The sequence below is a fragment of the Pseudonaja textilis genome, chromosome 6, assembly GCF_049901715.1.
Source record: "Pseudonaja textilis isolate UNSWEBS1 chromosome 6, rPseTex1.2, whole genome shotgun sequence".
Classification (NCBI taxonomy): Eukaryota; Metazoa; Chordata; class Lepidosauria; order Squamata; family Elapidae; genus Pseudonaja; species Pseudonaja textilis.
The window spans coordinates 26,158,495-26,174,042 of NC_141995.1; the positions used below are offsets into that span (position 1 = coordinate 26,158,495).

A 15,548-nucleotide genomic window follows, 5' to 3' on the forward strand; every position below is an offset into this window, starting at 1 on the left:
TGAAGAGTCAAATATTTGTTTTATTCCATGTGAATTCATTGGTACAGTGCAACCTCCAGATGATTTGAGTCAGAGGTCTTTCAAACCTGTTCTTCCCAATCATTATGAGATTTGGGGTACAACCTATCTCTCAGCAGAAAGCCTTCATGTTAGGTAGTGTAGGCCATGGTCCAATTATCATATCTTAAACCAGCCATTCAACTTCAGAATTCTTCATTTTTCTCCAGCAATGACCTTCAGTTGAAAGTATGGACAAAAGTATCGCCTGAACTCTGAACTCATTCCTTTTTTGTCAACTCCCTATAGTCTCTGGATACAGTCGCCTTCCAATCACATCTATCAGCCCATCAGGTTTGGCAGGAAGGGCATGTTATGGATCTTACCCATAAAGAAACATCACCTGATGGAACCCAAGAGGGTTTCTGCCCCTTCTGCCACAGTACCTGCCCTTTGGAAAATCATTTCCCCTGAAGTCAGATTGCCCTAATCTTGCTGATATTCTGGAAAACAGCTTTGCCCTCTGCTCTAGGGATCTAGTAACAGGTATGGAGCCCGAAATGGCTATGTTGTTAGGAAACCTGAGCATGTTGTTATACATATTGTGATTTTTAAAGATTTTTTTTAAAAAATGTTTAATTATTTTAATATTTTAATGATTTTTATTGTGTTGTTTTTATGTTTTTAATTCTTACGCTGCTCAGAATCACAAAGGGGAGATGCAGCTATATAAATTTATTAAACGAACAAACAGACTTTTAAGGCATTCCCTAGCATTGTCACTTGTTGCAACATGAAACAAAAGGTGTAACAGTCAGTAGGTTTGAACAGTTGTATAAACCTTTCCATCACATCCTGGATCTTTACACCTGGGAGACAGCAGACTTCCCTTTGCCGAACAGACAGTTCTTCAATGGATATTGGATGGAATGGAAGACCAGACTAACTAGATTACAGAAGAGAAGAGATGAGATTTGGAAGGGAACTTGGAAGTCTTCTACTCCAACTCCCTACTCAGTCAGGGAACCCTATACTATTTCAGACAAATGAAATATTATAGGGTCCTATTCCTCATTTCCAAGTTTTTGGAATATTGCGGGGTGGGTGGGATCTTAAGATACCTTCCAAGAAGACCTGAAATTGATTGTCTAACTCCAGTGACAGGAACCATCTCTTGGTCACCTCTGAGTTATATTCTGCCAGTTCTTCTCATACAGAGCTTCTGTTTCTTTTTACTAGTGTCCTGTTTTAGAAACATCTTTCTATGTCCAGAAATTCTTAATCTTCCCTGATGAGTTTCAGTGGGCCAGATATGTCTCCAGACTTCCCTTTGTTCAGCAACACAATTAATTTTCACTCAGTCCAGATGTTACTGGAGTTCTTCTCATGTAGCAGCAGAATACTTGGCACATACCTGGACGTTAACACAGTACTTGCTTCTTTAGCCGTGTCTATGTGCCTTTTGAAGATTATTCAGCTCCAAACAGATCCTTTCTTTGTACATTCACTTGTTTTTCCTAGAAGAGCAAACTAATCAATCAAACAAACAAAAACCTCAAACACACAAAACCGAAATAAACAAAAGTGACTTGTATGCTAAAGACAAAGAAGAAGGAGGAGAAAAGTTAATAAGTTTATTAAGTTTGGGACTGAAAGATTGAGCTGACGAGATAAAGTCCAACTTCTTGCTCTTCCAGGCTTATTTTCTGCTTATTTCCTGGAATACTTCAGGAATATGCAAATCATCTCAATAAGTCAGATCAAGACTGCTGGCTGTGGTTGATGAGACAATTCTGCTCACTTCCCAAAATAGAGAATGCAAATTGTCCAAGGTGTTAGATAAGTTACAGTATAATAGAATAGAGAAGGGGAATTCTCAGCTGGAGCGATGGAATGAATTTTGCTCTGATATTATCTATCCATTATTATAGGTACTAGATTGAAGATGTGAAAGATTCATGATGGAAGATGTGAATAATATAATTTAATGACTCCATGTCTATCAAAGATAGCTACTGAAACAGCAAATGCTGCTTTGTCATTATCGGTTACTTCTGACTCTTCGTGACTTGTGATTTCAACTAGTAAGAGATGATTTGTTCATCTTGTGTACAAGATATTCTTAGACATGTTCTTTAGTATTACAATTCAAAAGCATCCTTTTTTTCTTTTGTCTGCCTTTTCTGATAGACTAGCTTTTATGTTAATGGCAAGATTCTTGTACTTTAATACTGGCTTTTTGGTGGGGGGGGAGAAAATAATCATTTGAAATCTTCCTCCACTTTATTGTCTTATTAACTTTGCTGTTTTTCTATGCTCATATATTTAAAGAATATAAATTATCCTTTTTAAAAAATATGTAAAAATTCAGCAAAACAACAAACTTTTTTCAGCTGATGTCTGCTTCAAGACTTGGAGTCTCATGAAAAACATTTTAATCATTTTTTCACTTATCAACAAGTTTAGTTAATTCATGTTTGTTTATACACTTATGTATGTGTAGATAATGCTTATTATAAATTTTTCAGAGATGATGCCATTTCCCAAAATAGAGTCTTGGGTAATCTTAAAATTAATATATTTATTGTGGCATAATCCATTTTTTTTGCCTTTGGTTTTGCACATCAGGTTAAATTGATATTAGGACTCCACAAGCCTTAAATATTATTCAAAAGAAGCATGTTCAAATACTCAAAAGTTATAACAACTTTTTGAAGCAGCTGTGTCATTTTCAGACTTCTCTGGGAACCTGGAAAAATATTTTTAATGGGTCAGCTCATTAAAATAATTGCATTTTGTTAAAGTGGTGAAATATTTTTGCAAGCATGTGAAAGCATGTGAAACTCCAAAATTCTGTTGTACACACACACACACACACACACACACACACGTTACCAAGCATTCCTCCAAATCATTTTCAACTAGTTTTTTTTGTTTCTCTGTTAAATTTTTTATCATTTTGGCTTTATCTTTATTAATTGTTAAACCTGCCACTTCTCCATATCTTTCTATCTCTTTAATTAAATTTGGTCCTGGTTTAATTGGTTCTTCTACAAAGAATACAAGGTCATTGATGGATAACTTCTGGAAATTGCTTCCAGAGATTTCCCTTAGCAAAATTAACAAATTAATTGACTTCAGTTGTTCAGTCTGGCTTGGGTTAATTTACAAAACTTGATATCTTATCTATGTTGATATCATACTGAGATATGAGCCTGATAATTTATAAAGAACAGAATCCATATTTGCTATTTTGCCTAGATGCATATTAAATCTATGACTGAATTTACACAGCACACAAAATCGTTATATCATTTATTTGATTCTCATTTACTGTGTTCTTCATTATTGTTTATAAGCCATGGTTTATAGCTTAGTATTTTGTGTGTTAACCCAGGCAACTATGATTTATGCAATAAATCATTGTTTAAAAAACTACAGGGTAACACTACATTTGTATAGTCTCCACCAGGGCCCCTCAAATTTGGCAACTTTAAGACTTGTGGACTTCAACTCCCAGAATTCTGGGAATTGAAGTCTACAAGTCTTAAAGTTACCAAGTTTGGAGACGACTGATCTAGACCAATGTCAATCTTATATAAATTAGTTGGAAGGCCTCCCCAAAATTTAGTTATATGCTTGTTTTCTCCTAAGATATTAAAATTATTAATGCTAAAACTTACGTATTTACATTTTAAAATTTTATATTGTTTTTTATCTGACTATAAGTTACCCCAAGTTACTTGATAACAGTATGGATGGCATATGAATAATAAAATAAAATAAAATAATTGATGCTTCTGAGTTCCAAGCCTAACCCCCATATCATATTTTGGAATCATATATGAACTCAGTTACTTATCTTCTATCATCTACCTTTGGCAATATCATGTATTTTTAATAACAGGACCAAACTTCCAGGATTCTAAATAGGATTTCAGATTTGTATCGTACCTGGTATTTCTTTTAATAAAATAAAGGTTCATTTAATAAAAGAAAGGTGCAGAAGAAACCTCAAGGACAATAATTAATTCTGACACTTCAGTTTTTGTTGTTGCTGTTGTTGTTCAGAAATGACATACTATCTTTCTCAGCAATTGCCTGCCTTTGTCTTACACATCTAAGGCTTAAATATATTTATAAACCTATGCCAACACAAGACTAACCACTTGCATGTGAATATTTAATAAGATTATGCTTTTGCACACAAATGCTTCTGTGGCAAAACTATTTATGGAGGGTTGAGACTCAGCAAGTCCCTAGCAGAATCTGTGGCAGGAATAGTGACACGTGGAAATGGTAAAGGGGGATTATATTTCTGTATGCTTTATAACAGGGGTGTCCAACATTGGCTACTTTAAGACCTGTGGACTTCAACTCCCAGAATTCCTCTTTACATGCCATTGTTTGAGAGACGGAGAGCATGGATGCATTTCTTAAATCCAGCTTCAGGTGGCTTTCTGGCCACAGTGCAGATCTTTATTGGGAATTGAGACTTCAATTGTTTCTTGTCTCAATTAAGTGGAAATTAAGTGGAAACTTTTCAGGCCATTGAAGACAGGTGGGTGCTGTAGGACCGTTGCCACTTAATGGGGAGAGGGACTCATCCAAAATATTGTTTGGAATTATAAGACAGGCCAACATATTATTTATTAAAAGGATTAAAGCAGACAAAATTTGTGATCCCCCCCCGCCACATATTCTTGCTAGTTTAGTGAGCTAGTGATATTAATGACAAAAAACAATTACATTGGCAAGTGTATAGTGAGAAGAAAAAGCTTAAACAAATATCTTGACTTTCAGAGATTTTTAAAAAATCTCAGAGTGTAAATTTCGATGAATCTTCTCCAACCTGGAAAAGCCCAAAATATGTTGGACTTCTGTTGTTGTACAGTAGTACAAAATTTTGTTTTTTCCCCCTTGCAATTTTCAAATGGGAAAAATGGCTAGTACTACATTATAGCAAAGAATGAAAAATAGTTCTGTTAGGAATTTTTGGATTATCAACATACTTGATAACATGCAATTCATATCAATATGCATATACTTTACCCAATTTGTATTGTATTTATTATTTTTGCCTAATCATTCTGTAATTTTCACCTATTTATATAGTACCTCATCTTTCAGGATAATAATCTTTCTAAAGTGGCTTGTAATCCATGTAAATAGTTGTAAAGTAAAATAGTACCATATAAGTATAATTCCAGGAAAAGGCAATACAAAACCAAGAAAAAATAAAAATAAAAAGAGCTGTTTGATTACTATTTTTTCCTTTTGTTTAATATTCAAGTTTTTATTTTTATCTTTTATTTTTTTGTGCTTCTACCCTTTTGCAGTGTTTATAAGCATTTAGACCCTGTTAGAAGCCATACTGTATAAATAATAGTGTTTGCCATATTCCATACTCTATATATACATACTATCTATATACAGTACTATATTGTACAAACAAGTAACAGCACAATGTAAGCTAAGTATTAAACTTAAGAAAGAACCCTTTATTATATAACAAAGACCTTGATGTATTTTACTATTGTTTATGAATGCCATATTTAGTTTTGATATAAAATTTAAAACATTGACATTTTAAAAATCATTTTGCACAAAGCTGATGTTTCTACAAACTCTTGTTATTTCTAGGCACTTAACTATTCAGTCATGTGGCAAGGGATGCTTTTTGTAATCAGTCCAAGCTATATTCAAGTTGGTCTTCTTTCTCTTATAGTTTTCCAAAATCATCTTGCTAATTAGCTAATCTTTCATCCTTCTGCTGTTTGGGGTTGGTTTCCTTCCTGCTCAAATGGAAAAAGCTTGTTTTCAAATAGATGCTGTTGGATGGAATCAACTACTATACCAGTTAGCAATTTGAAAGTTGCTGGTAAGCAGGTAATTGGTCTCTAGTTGTCTACTACTGCCCCTTTTGTTGGATTTTTCATTATTGGATAGTTTTGCCAGATATTAACTAAACTTTATTTTCACCTCCTTGTAATATATTGTTAAAATGCTTAAGGATAAACTAGTGGAATCTAGTCTGATATTTAACTAAAAAGCAAAGCATTGCAATTATTATCTATAAAAGTTTATCTAAATATTAGAGCAATAATTTAGTCAATACTATATAAATACTATTTTATCCAAATAATATAATGCATTAGTTATGTTTGTAGTAGTACAGTAATACAATTTTAAACAGGAAAAATAATAATTAAAGTTGACAAGAATTTTTAAAGTTCTCTCCCACAGTGGCATGGTCAGCTCAAGTGTATATAATGCCTCAGGAAGCAACGATTGATGGTGTCACCATTTGCACTTGTGAAGATTTGCATTTTTAAAGTAATTTGGAAAGAGAGGCAGCATTAGTTGGCTAGCCTTTGCTTAAAGCTAGCCCTGTGCAGTGCATAATGTATAGGGTATATGTTGGTTAATGGTGATTGCTATTTGGATGGTCACTATTGAATTCAACTGTATAGTGCAATATTAATGCAATATCAGGGGTTTTCAATTCAATGTATAGAAGGTGAAGGATGTGTGTTTATTTTCATAGTCATAATATAAACTGAGGGTGATATTTAATTTCATTGTATGAGGTGCAATGACAAACAAAACAAAAGAGAACAACTAAACTAGGCTTTCCACTCTCTGTACTGCTTTGTTTCCATCTAGTGATTTTCCTGACTTGCAGCCCAGATGTAGTATGCTAATTGTTGGTAATAAATACTGTAGTTCTGTGTGTGAAAGGCAGGAGATAGGGCAGATTTCTCGAATGGGTGTTCCTTGCCTTCCTATCCTTCCCATAGTATAGTTGTTGGCAAAAGTTCTATGGGGATAAAGGATCACTAGGTCAGATATCTTGGGAGAAAATGGCAATGATTGATGAACTACCTTGCTTTTAAAATCTAAGGCTATGAATTAAGAGTTTACATTTTTGTTCAACCTCAGCATAATTTCCCACACATAATCCTTGCTGGTAGATAGGATATTTGAGCATTCAAACATATAACACCATTTCTTTTTCTATTGCTTATGATGGTAAGGGTAAATGTAAAGAAGTCCTTGCAGATTTTATTCTGCTAGCCATTGTCGACTATAAAGGGCAATGCTCAAGGGCCGTTGAGCAAGCTCTGTTTGAAAACATTTCAATGGTCATGTGGCCAAAATGACATCACAGGGCGCTGTTACCTTTACCACCAAAGTAGTACCTATTTATCTATTCACAATTTGCATGTTTTTGAACTGCTAGATAGGCAGGAGGTAGGGGAAGAACAGGAGCTAATCCCATCACACAATGCCCAGGTCTTGAACCTGATCCGTCAGCCTTCAAGCTGACAAGCCCAGCATCTTAACTGTTGAGCCACCATGCCACAGAGATTTCTTATGATGACTATCTAAATTAGATAAATATTATTATTGTTGGGGTTCTCATCTCTTATCTTTTAATTGCAACTCCATAGCACTAGAATTAGGAGCATTAGGCAGTACTTTGCTGATCATGGCTGTTGGGAAAAAAATCATGTCTGTTTTATTACATAGATGGCAGATTATCTGGAAGTCCAGGATTGTATGCTAAATTGGAGAACTAAAGAAAATTACAGGAAGAAAGTGTAACATTATTTATGTATGCCTGCAGATAAATATATATGGAATTGCTAAATAAATCATAAGGTCAACTAATGGAACACTTCCCCTTTTTCAACAAACTTTATTCATGACATTCTGCTGAAACTTTGATTTATTCAGTAGGCGATTGTCAGATAATGTATTGGACAATTATAAACTAAATTGCTTTATTCTGAGGAGGAAAGTTATTTTAGTGTCTTACTGGTCCCTGGAATAAAAAAAAATGCTAGACTATATCTTTCTCTCTTTTCTATTTAAGGGTTGTTTCAATTAGTGATATGATTTTGTACTTCTCTCTCAGAAAACAGTTTGAGGAGGTCTGTACACACAAAGTAAATCTAATATATTAATTAGTTTGACTGAAAGGTAGGTACTCAGCTTCTCTGGATAATAAAATCAGTCTGCAAAGCTGTGGGGAGCTCAAAATACTTTGAGAGCCCATATAAGTATTACTTCTGGTGATAGTGATAAATGCCATGTGTCAGGTTTTTAGCCCTATAGTTCCCGATTGAAAGGAATGCATAAAATAGATGTCAGTGCTCACAGAAATAATCTTTATCAGTTCAGTTATATTGGCCAAAAACTTCCACAAAGTATTTTCTCAGGAGACAACCTTCTCATTTTTTTCTCTATGTGAGTACTTTTTCTTTTTCCTTGTCTCCACCTGGTACTGCTAGACAGTGAATTTCAGGTGTTGTGTCCAGCAGATATGTCACCCAATTCTAGAGTCATAAACCTGTTAATGATAGCAGCTTTTCAGCAAAGCAAGTACTTAGGACTATTCTGTTTTGTACAATGTGGACTGAAACTGGCTAGTCCACAGCTATTGGCAGCACTGAATCCCAGAGCACGCAATTAATAATATAGCCTATTCACATAGTGACACACACTGGATATGCACCTAAATTGTCTGGTAGCCATGAGAGAAAGGTCTAGAAATAGAATAATATGAAATAGAGTAATACAAACTTGACAAAATATATATGGATATTACTTACTGACAAAGACCTCAATTCATTGCATGCACTAGGTCAATGTTGGCGAACCTTTTCAGCACCAAAATGCCAAAACAGGAGCGTGCATGCATGGGGGAGCGCCGGAAACTGGAAGATCTGAGCCTCCGGTTTCTGGCACGTGCATGTACGCCAGCTACCCGGTCTTCCGGTTTCTGGCACACAGGCACATGTGAAGACCAGCTGGCCAGCACACATGCATGCGCCAGAACCTGGAAGAGCAATGGGTGATGGCTGGCGTGCCCAGAGAGATGGCTCTGCATGCCACTTCCAGCATGGGTGTGCCATAGGTTTGCCATCAGAGCACTAGGTGCTTCCACATGTTTGACTACAGTTCCCTTCAATTCCTCTCTCCAGTTGATTTTCCTACTAAATATCTTGTATTAGCTGTACCAATTTCACAGTGGCACTTGGGCTAGACCACTCAGAATTATTTTTATACTATGTTACAAAAAGAAAGGTATAAAGCCTAACTATATATTATGTTAAATACCAGGATGACTCATAAACTGGGACAGGAAGGGAATCAATCAAGAAAGGAGGATATAACTCAGGTAAGAGTTGTGAATAATTTCCATAATTTTGTATTCTATTCGGTAACACTACCATAAAAGCATGAGGGGCAGACTTAGTAACATTTATCCTCCCCCAGTTCTTCCCTTTCTACCTCCCCCAGTGCTACCCTAGAACAAATCTCTGATTGCATCAGTTTCTTAGTTTCTCTAGAAGGAGAGAAGACTGCAAAAACTCCTTTTGTTATATTAAGGACTGAGTGCATCTTGCCATCATAAAGCTGGCAATGCTATATGGCTCAGAAGAGAAAGCCAGCAAGTTGGAATGCTTTTAATACATCTGCTTATAATCCTCATGGTGCGGTAGAGTCTGGGTTTAACTTATTAATATGGCAGCTGTTAAGCCATACAGGGCACAGTATTCTGCTGTGTAGTAGACCAGCCCTGGTGTTGATGACCTGAAAGTGGCAACTGAAGTTACCCATTTAGTTCTACATAATTTCTGGAGTATGTTGTTCATAATATTGATTTTTGCCACCATGTTCTCCAAATGCATCTTATAGGAGAAAGTCCAGTCCAATGTTACTCCAAAGTACTTTGGATGGGGATTATAGAGGAGTAAGTTGTTATTTAAGTAACAACTTATTCTGGTCTATGGTGTTCATATGTATATTTTATAAAGAGAACAGCACTTTCTCATATAAGCCTTCTCTGAATTGATATAGCTTGAGAGGTTTGTCATCTCTCACAAGATTAACTCATAGCTAAACATAGCTGGATTAGGACAATATGACTTAGCATGTACATATCTTATTTATTTATTAAATTTATATGCTGCCCATCTCACTAACAAGTGACATATTACTTACCAGTTTTTTCAGTTTGCAAATACTGTACATACTGTAATTTGGCTAGGGTGGCTGTTATGCTATTTTATAGATCAAGATTGAGACTGAGAGAATGTTGCCTTTCTCAGAACTATTTGCCCTGTAATCTTTTTATATTTTTCAGAAGAAACCCCACAATGTTCAATGGTAATAGTTCGATTGAGACTGCAATTGGGAATAACTCAAGTTATTAAATGAACCAGTCACTAAGTGAAACTGTAAGTAGGCTTATGATCTTACTTCAGTTTCCTTTGTTTACAGACCTGCAAAGGTATTGGTTGTAAAGTTACTTTTTTATCACTGTCATAACTGTGAACATTTATTAAATGAAGCAGCTGTTAACTCTCTGATAAGAGTTACGTTTGAGGTAAAAGTTCATCAGTACTGATTCTTTGCTTCCGGGTTACACCAGCTTTCCACTAAGACAAGTACATTTATTTTCCCAGTCTGCCTGAGATCCTTAGCAGCCTCCGGATGCCCTTGTTAATGCTGCTGTTTCTTGAATTCTCCTCCCCATATTGCCTTGCCAGGTATTTGGTGGGGAAGAGAACACCTTCTTCCACAGAAGAAGAATGCTGACCAAATCTTCCACAGAAGAAGAATGTTGACTAAATTTTAAAAAAACATTTGGAGGGACTGCTGAGAGCACCACTGCGGACACATCAATAGAATCGATCCTGGTAATCTCCTCCTTGTACAGGGGATTGCACAAGATTAACCACTCTACCACCTCCCTTGCAATCCCCCTGAAGTAATTGCCTCCCTCAACAATCTTTACTCCACTTCTGTTGCTCCCTAGGAAAAGGCAGCTTATAGCCTCTTTCCACTCAACAGCCTCTTTCGTAGCAATCTATGCCAGAGAAATTGTTTTCTCTGTATGAAACAGAACGTGTGAATTGATGGGTGTATCCTGCTTGACATATGAAACCAAATCAAATGCTGTATGTAGCACCTTATAGTTCAGCAGTGGCCACTATGAACCTCCTGAAAGAAAATTCTCCTTAATTAAGGGCTCATTGTTGTGCTTCCAGGTTTTGAATGCAGTATAATATTCTGAAAAGGATTTTGTATTGGTTAATGAATGGCAGCTAATGCTATTCAGCACTAGCTGTACATTGATTTATTTTAGATTTGGATCATTCTACCTTTTTTGACAGTGAAAAGCTAAAAAATTAACTTGCATAAAAGCGATTAAATGCTGATTAGGGTTTTTTACTCCACCCTTCAGAAACTGTCATTGAAAGACATTTAAGCTGCATGTGCTGTCAGCATATTGATGTTTTTTGGAGGTCTTATTCTGAATAACTTTTTTTCACTGGCTTTCCTGCATATTTCAGCATTAAATATCTTCTTAATCAGGCAGACTTCTGTCATGACAATCACACTGAGAATGTGTGTGGCTATTTTTACATCATATATATTTCTCCTATGTAGACATAGTGTTCTCTGATGAACAAAGTGATCACTAGAATTAAACCAAATGTTTTTTAACAAATTTGTTAAAACAAATCATGCCAGACAGACATTATTGTCTTTTTTGATAAAGTGACTAAACTAGTGGATCAGAGAAATGCTGTGGATATACACTGCTCAAAAAAATTAAGGGAACACACAAAATAAGACATCCTAGATCTGAATGAATGAAATATTCTCATTAAATACTTTGTTCATTACATAGTTGAATGGGCTGACAACAAAATCACACAAAATTATCAATGGAAATCAAATTTAGCAACCCATGGAGGTCTGGATTTGGAGTTACACTCAAAATTAAAGTGGAAAAAAACACTACAGGCTGATCCAACTTTGATGTAATGTCCTTAAAACAAGTCAAAATGAGGCTCAGTAGTGTGTGTGGCCTCCACGTGCCTGTATGACCTCCCTACAATGCCTGGGCATTCTCCTGATGAGGTGGCGGATGGTCTCCTGAGGGATCTGCTCCCACACCTGGACTAAAGCATCCCCCAACTCCTGGACAGTCTGTGGTGCAACGTGGCGTTGGTGGATGGAGTGAGACATGATGTCCCAGATGTGCTCAATTGGATTCAGGTCTGGGGAACAGGCAGGCCAGTCTATAGCATCAATGCCTTCATCTTGCAGGAACTGCTGACACACTGCAGCCACATGAGGTCTAGCATTGTCTTGCATTAGGAGGAACCCAGGGCCAACTGTACCAGCATATGGTCTCACAAGGGGTCTGAGGATCTCATCTCGGTACCTAATGGCAGTCAGGCGATCTCTGGTGAGCACATGGAGGGCTGTGCAGCTCCCTAAAGAAATGCCACCCCACACCATTACTGACCCACTGCCAAAATGGTCATGCTGGAGGATGTTGCAGGCAGCAGAACGTTCTCCACGGCATCTCCAGACTCTGTCATGTCTGTCACATGTGCTCAGTGTGAACCTGCTTTCATCTGTGAAGAGCACAGGGCGCTAGTGACAAATTTGCCAATCTTGGTGTTCTCTGGCAAATGCCAAACATCCTGCACGGTGTTGGGCTTTAAGCACAACCCCCACCTGTGGACTTCGGGCACTCATACCACCCTCATGGAGTCTGTTTCTGACCATTTGAGCAGCCACATGCACATTTGTGGCCCGCTGGAGGTCATTTTGCAGGGCTCTGGCAGTGCTCCTCCTGTCCCTCCTTGCACAAAGGATGAGGTAGCGGTCCTGATGCTGGATTGTTGCCCTCCTACGGCCTCCTCCACGTCTCCTGATGTACTGGCCTGTCTCCTGGTAGCGCCTCCATGCTCTGGACACTACGCTGACAGACACAGCATACCTTCTTGCAACAGCTCGCATTGATATGCCATCCTGGATGAGCTGCACTACCTGAGCCACTTGTGTGGGTTGTAGACTCCGTCTCATGCTACCACTAAAGTGAAAGCACCGCCAGTATTCAAAAGTGACCAAACCATCAGCTAGAAAGCATAGGAACTGAGAAGTGGTCTGTGGTCACCACCTGCAGAACCACTCCTTTATTGGGGATGTCTTGCTAACTGCCTAGGCTTTCCACCTGTGGTCTATTCCATTTGCACAACAGCATGTGAAATTGATTGTCAATCAGTATTGCTACCTAAGTGGACAGTTTGATTTCACAGAAGTGTGATTGACTTGGAGTTACATTGTGTTGTTTAAATGTTCCCTTTATTTTTTTGAGCAGTGTAGTTCTCTTGGACTTCAATAAGGCATCTGACAAAGAAGCTCATACCCTGCTTCTTGTAGAACAATGTGGGATAGACAGTACCATCACCTAATGCAACAGTCGCCAGTGGGCCGCGAGAAATTTTGGTGGGCCGCAGAGAAAACTCAACCCCAGAGCACCCCCACAAAGCAATTAATCCAGGCTGCACAGAAACAAAAGGCTGTGCCGCCCACATGGCCTGTAGAAACCCTCCCCACCCACTCACTCCTTTCCTGGCAAACTTGTCTGCTAAATTGATATTTTTCCTTTTTCCGACGATCATCTGTTCTGCTGTACCAGGAGATTTAGATTAGCTAGGAAGCAGGAAATGGTTGGACTTCTTGCTTTCTAGCTAGTCTTTAGATCTTCGGCTCAGCACAGCCAAACCTCTCTTAGGACTGAAGGTTTGCTTGCAAGCAAATTCAGTGCAGACTCAACGTCAAGCAAATTTGAGAGACTGAGTTAGCCGATGGGAGATAGATAGATCTCTGAATGAATCTGTGAGTAACTCAATCTGCCTGCTTTGCCTGATTTTGGGTAAAATTTGCTTTTTTTATAAAAAAAATCAATATTTACATGCATGGTGTGTTGTGAGTTAATTTTGTGAGTTTGCTTGCAAGCAAATTTTATGTGACAGACTGAGCTAGCCAATGGCAGATAGATAGATCTCTGAATGAATCTGTGATTCTGTGAGCAACTCAATCTGCCTGCCTGCTTTGCCTGATTTTCAGTAAAACTTGTTCTTTTTAATAAAAAATTCAATATTTATATAAATATTTATAATATTTCCATACAAGCCATGCCCAGCCAGTCACATGACCACCAAGCCACACCCACAAATTAGGCCATGCCCACAGAACCGGTTAGTGGTCCCTGGGATCTAAAATTATGAGTTTGGTGGTCCCTGAGGTCCAAAAGTTTGGCGACCCCTGACCTAATGGATTCGCAGTTGGCTGACCAACAGCACTTAGTTTGTAGTTCTCAATGGAACTACTTCTAAATGGAGGAAATCCTACAGTGGGATACCTCAAGATTCTGTTTTAGATCCAGTGTTCTTCAACATCTTCATAAATGATTTAGATCAGGAGATAGAAGGGGAACTCATCAGAGTTGCAGATGACACAAAGCTGTGGGGAGGGAGGGTGGAATAACCAACACTTTAAAAGATAGATTGATGATTCAGAAGCCTCTTTGCAGACTGGAGCATTGGGCCCTAGCTAGTAAGAAGCAGTTCAATGAAGAGAAAAGCAGGGAAACATAAGCAGAAAAACCCAAATGCACAGCTATGGAATAGTCAGTGCCAGGCTCAATAGTAGTAACTGTGAGAAGGATCTTGATGCCCCTGTGGACCATCACTTACATATGCAGTGTGCTGCAGCTGCAAAAAAAAATAATCCAATGCAGTTCTGGGCTGCATCAAGAGAGGGATAGCATCAAGATCACAAGAAGCATAGAGTACAGTTCTATACTGCACTAGTGAGGCCACATTTGGTACACTGCATCCAATTCTGGTCACCATGATACAAAGAAGATGCTGAGACCCTAGAAAAGAGTGCAGAGGAGAGCAACAAAGATGATAAGGCATCTCAAGGTTAAATCATATGAGGAATTGTTGAAGGAACTAGGCATGTCTAGCCTGACAAAGAGAAGCATTAGGGTGACATGATAATTGTCTTCCAGGACTAGAAGAGCAATCACAGGGAGGAGGGGGTCAAATTTTTCTCCAAAGCACTTGCATGCAGGACAAGAAGCAATGAGTAGACGCTTGTTAAAGAGAGATCCAATCTGGAATTTCTGGAAGAGAAATGTCCTGACAGTAAGAACAGCTTACCTCCTGGAGTTGTGGTTGCTCCATCACTGGAGGTCTTCAAGATTGGACAGTCATTTGTCTGGGATGCAATAAATACCACTCTATAAAGCCTTAGTAAGACCACACCTGGAGTACTGCATCCAGTTTTGATCACCACATTATAAAAAAGATGTTGAGACTCTAGAAAAAGTACAGAGAAGAGCAACCAGGTTAATTAGGGGACTGGAGACTAAGGCATATGAAGAACGGTTACAGGAACTGGGCTTGGCTAGTCTAGTGAAGAGAAGGACCAGGGGAAACATGATAGTGGTCTTCCAATATTTGAGGGGCTGTCACAGAGAGGAAGGGGTCAAACTATTTTCTAAAGCACCCGAAGGCCAGACAAGGAATAATGGATGGAAACAGAACAAGGAGAGATTTAACCTGGAGGACTTCCAGAATATCAAAAGAGATAGAGCTAATCTAGTTTCAAGGGAAGGAATGTTCCATAAAGCAGTCATCATGGCAGACAAAGGCCATCTCCTG

General features: G+C 38.0%; 1 long non-coding RNA gene across 2 annotated transcripts in view; it reads left to right on the plus strand.

Moving 5' to 3' along the window:
- LOC148125422 (uncharacterized) overlaps nt 1-11,960 on the plus strand; it is a 31,581-nt gene extending 19,621 nt beyond the window's left edge. Inside the window, exons 2-4 of one of the 2 annotated variants that reach the window (XR_015744108.1) lie at nt 9,127-9,184; nt 10,154-10,247; nt 10,476-11,530. This is a non-coding gene — a long non-coding RNA (uncharacterized LOC148125422). Of the gene's footprint in view, nt 1-9,126; nt 9,185-10,153; nt 10,248-10,475 lie in introns of both variants that reach the window. The other variant, XR_015744107.1, reaches the window with a different exon arrangement.
- The last annotated feature ends 3,588 nt before the right edge of the window (nt 11,961-15,548 follow it).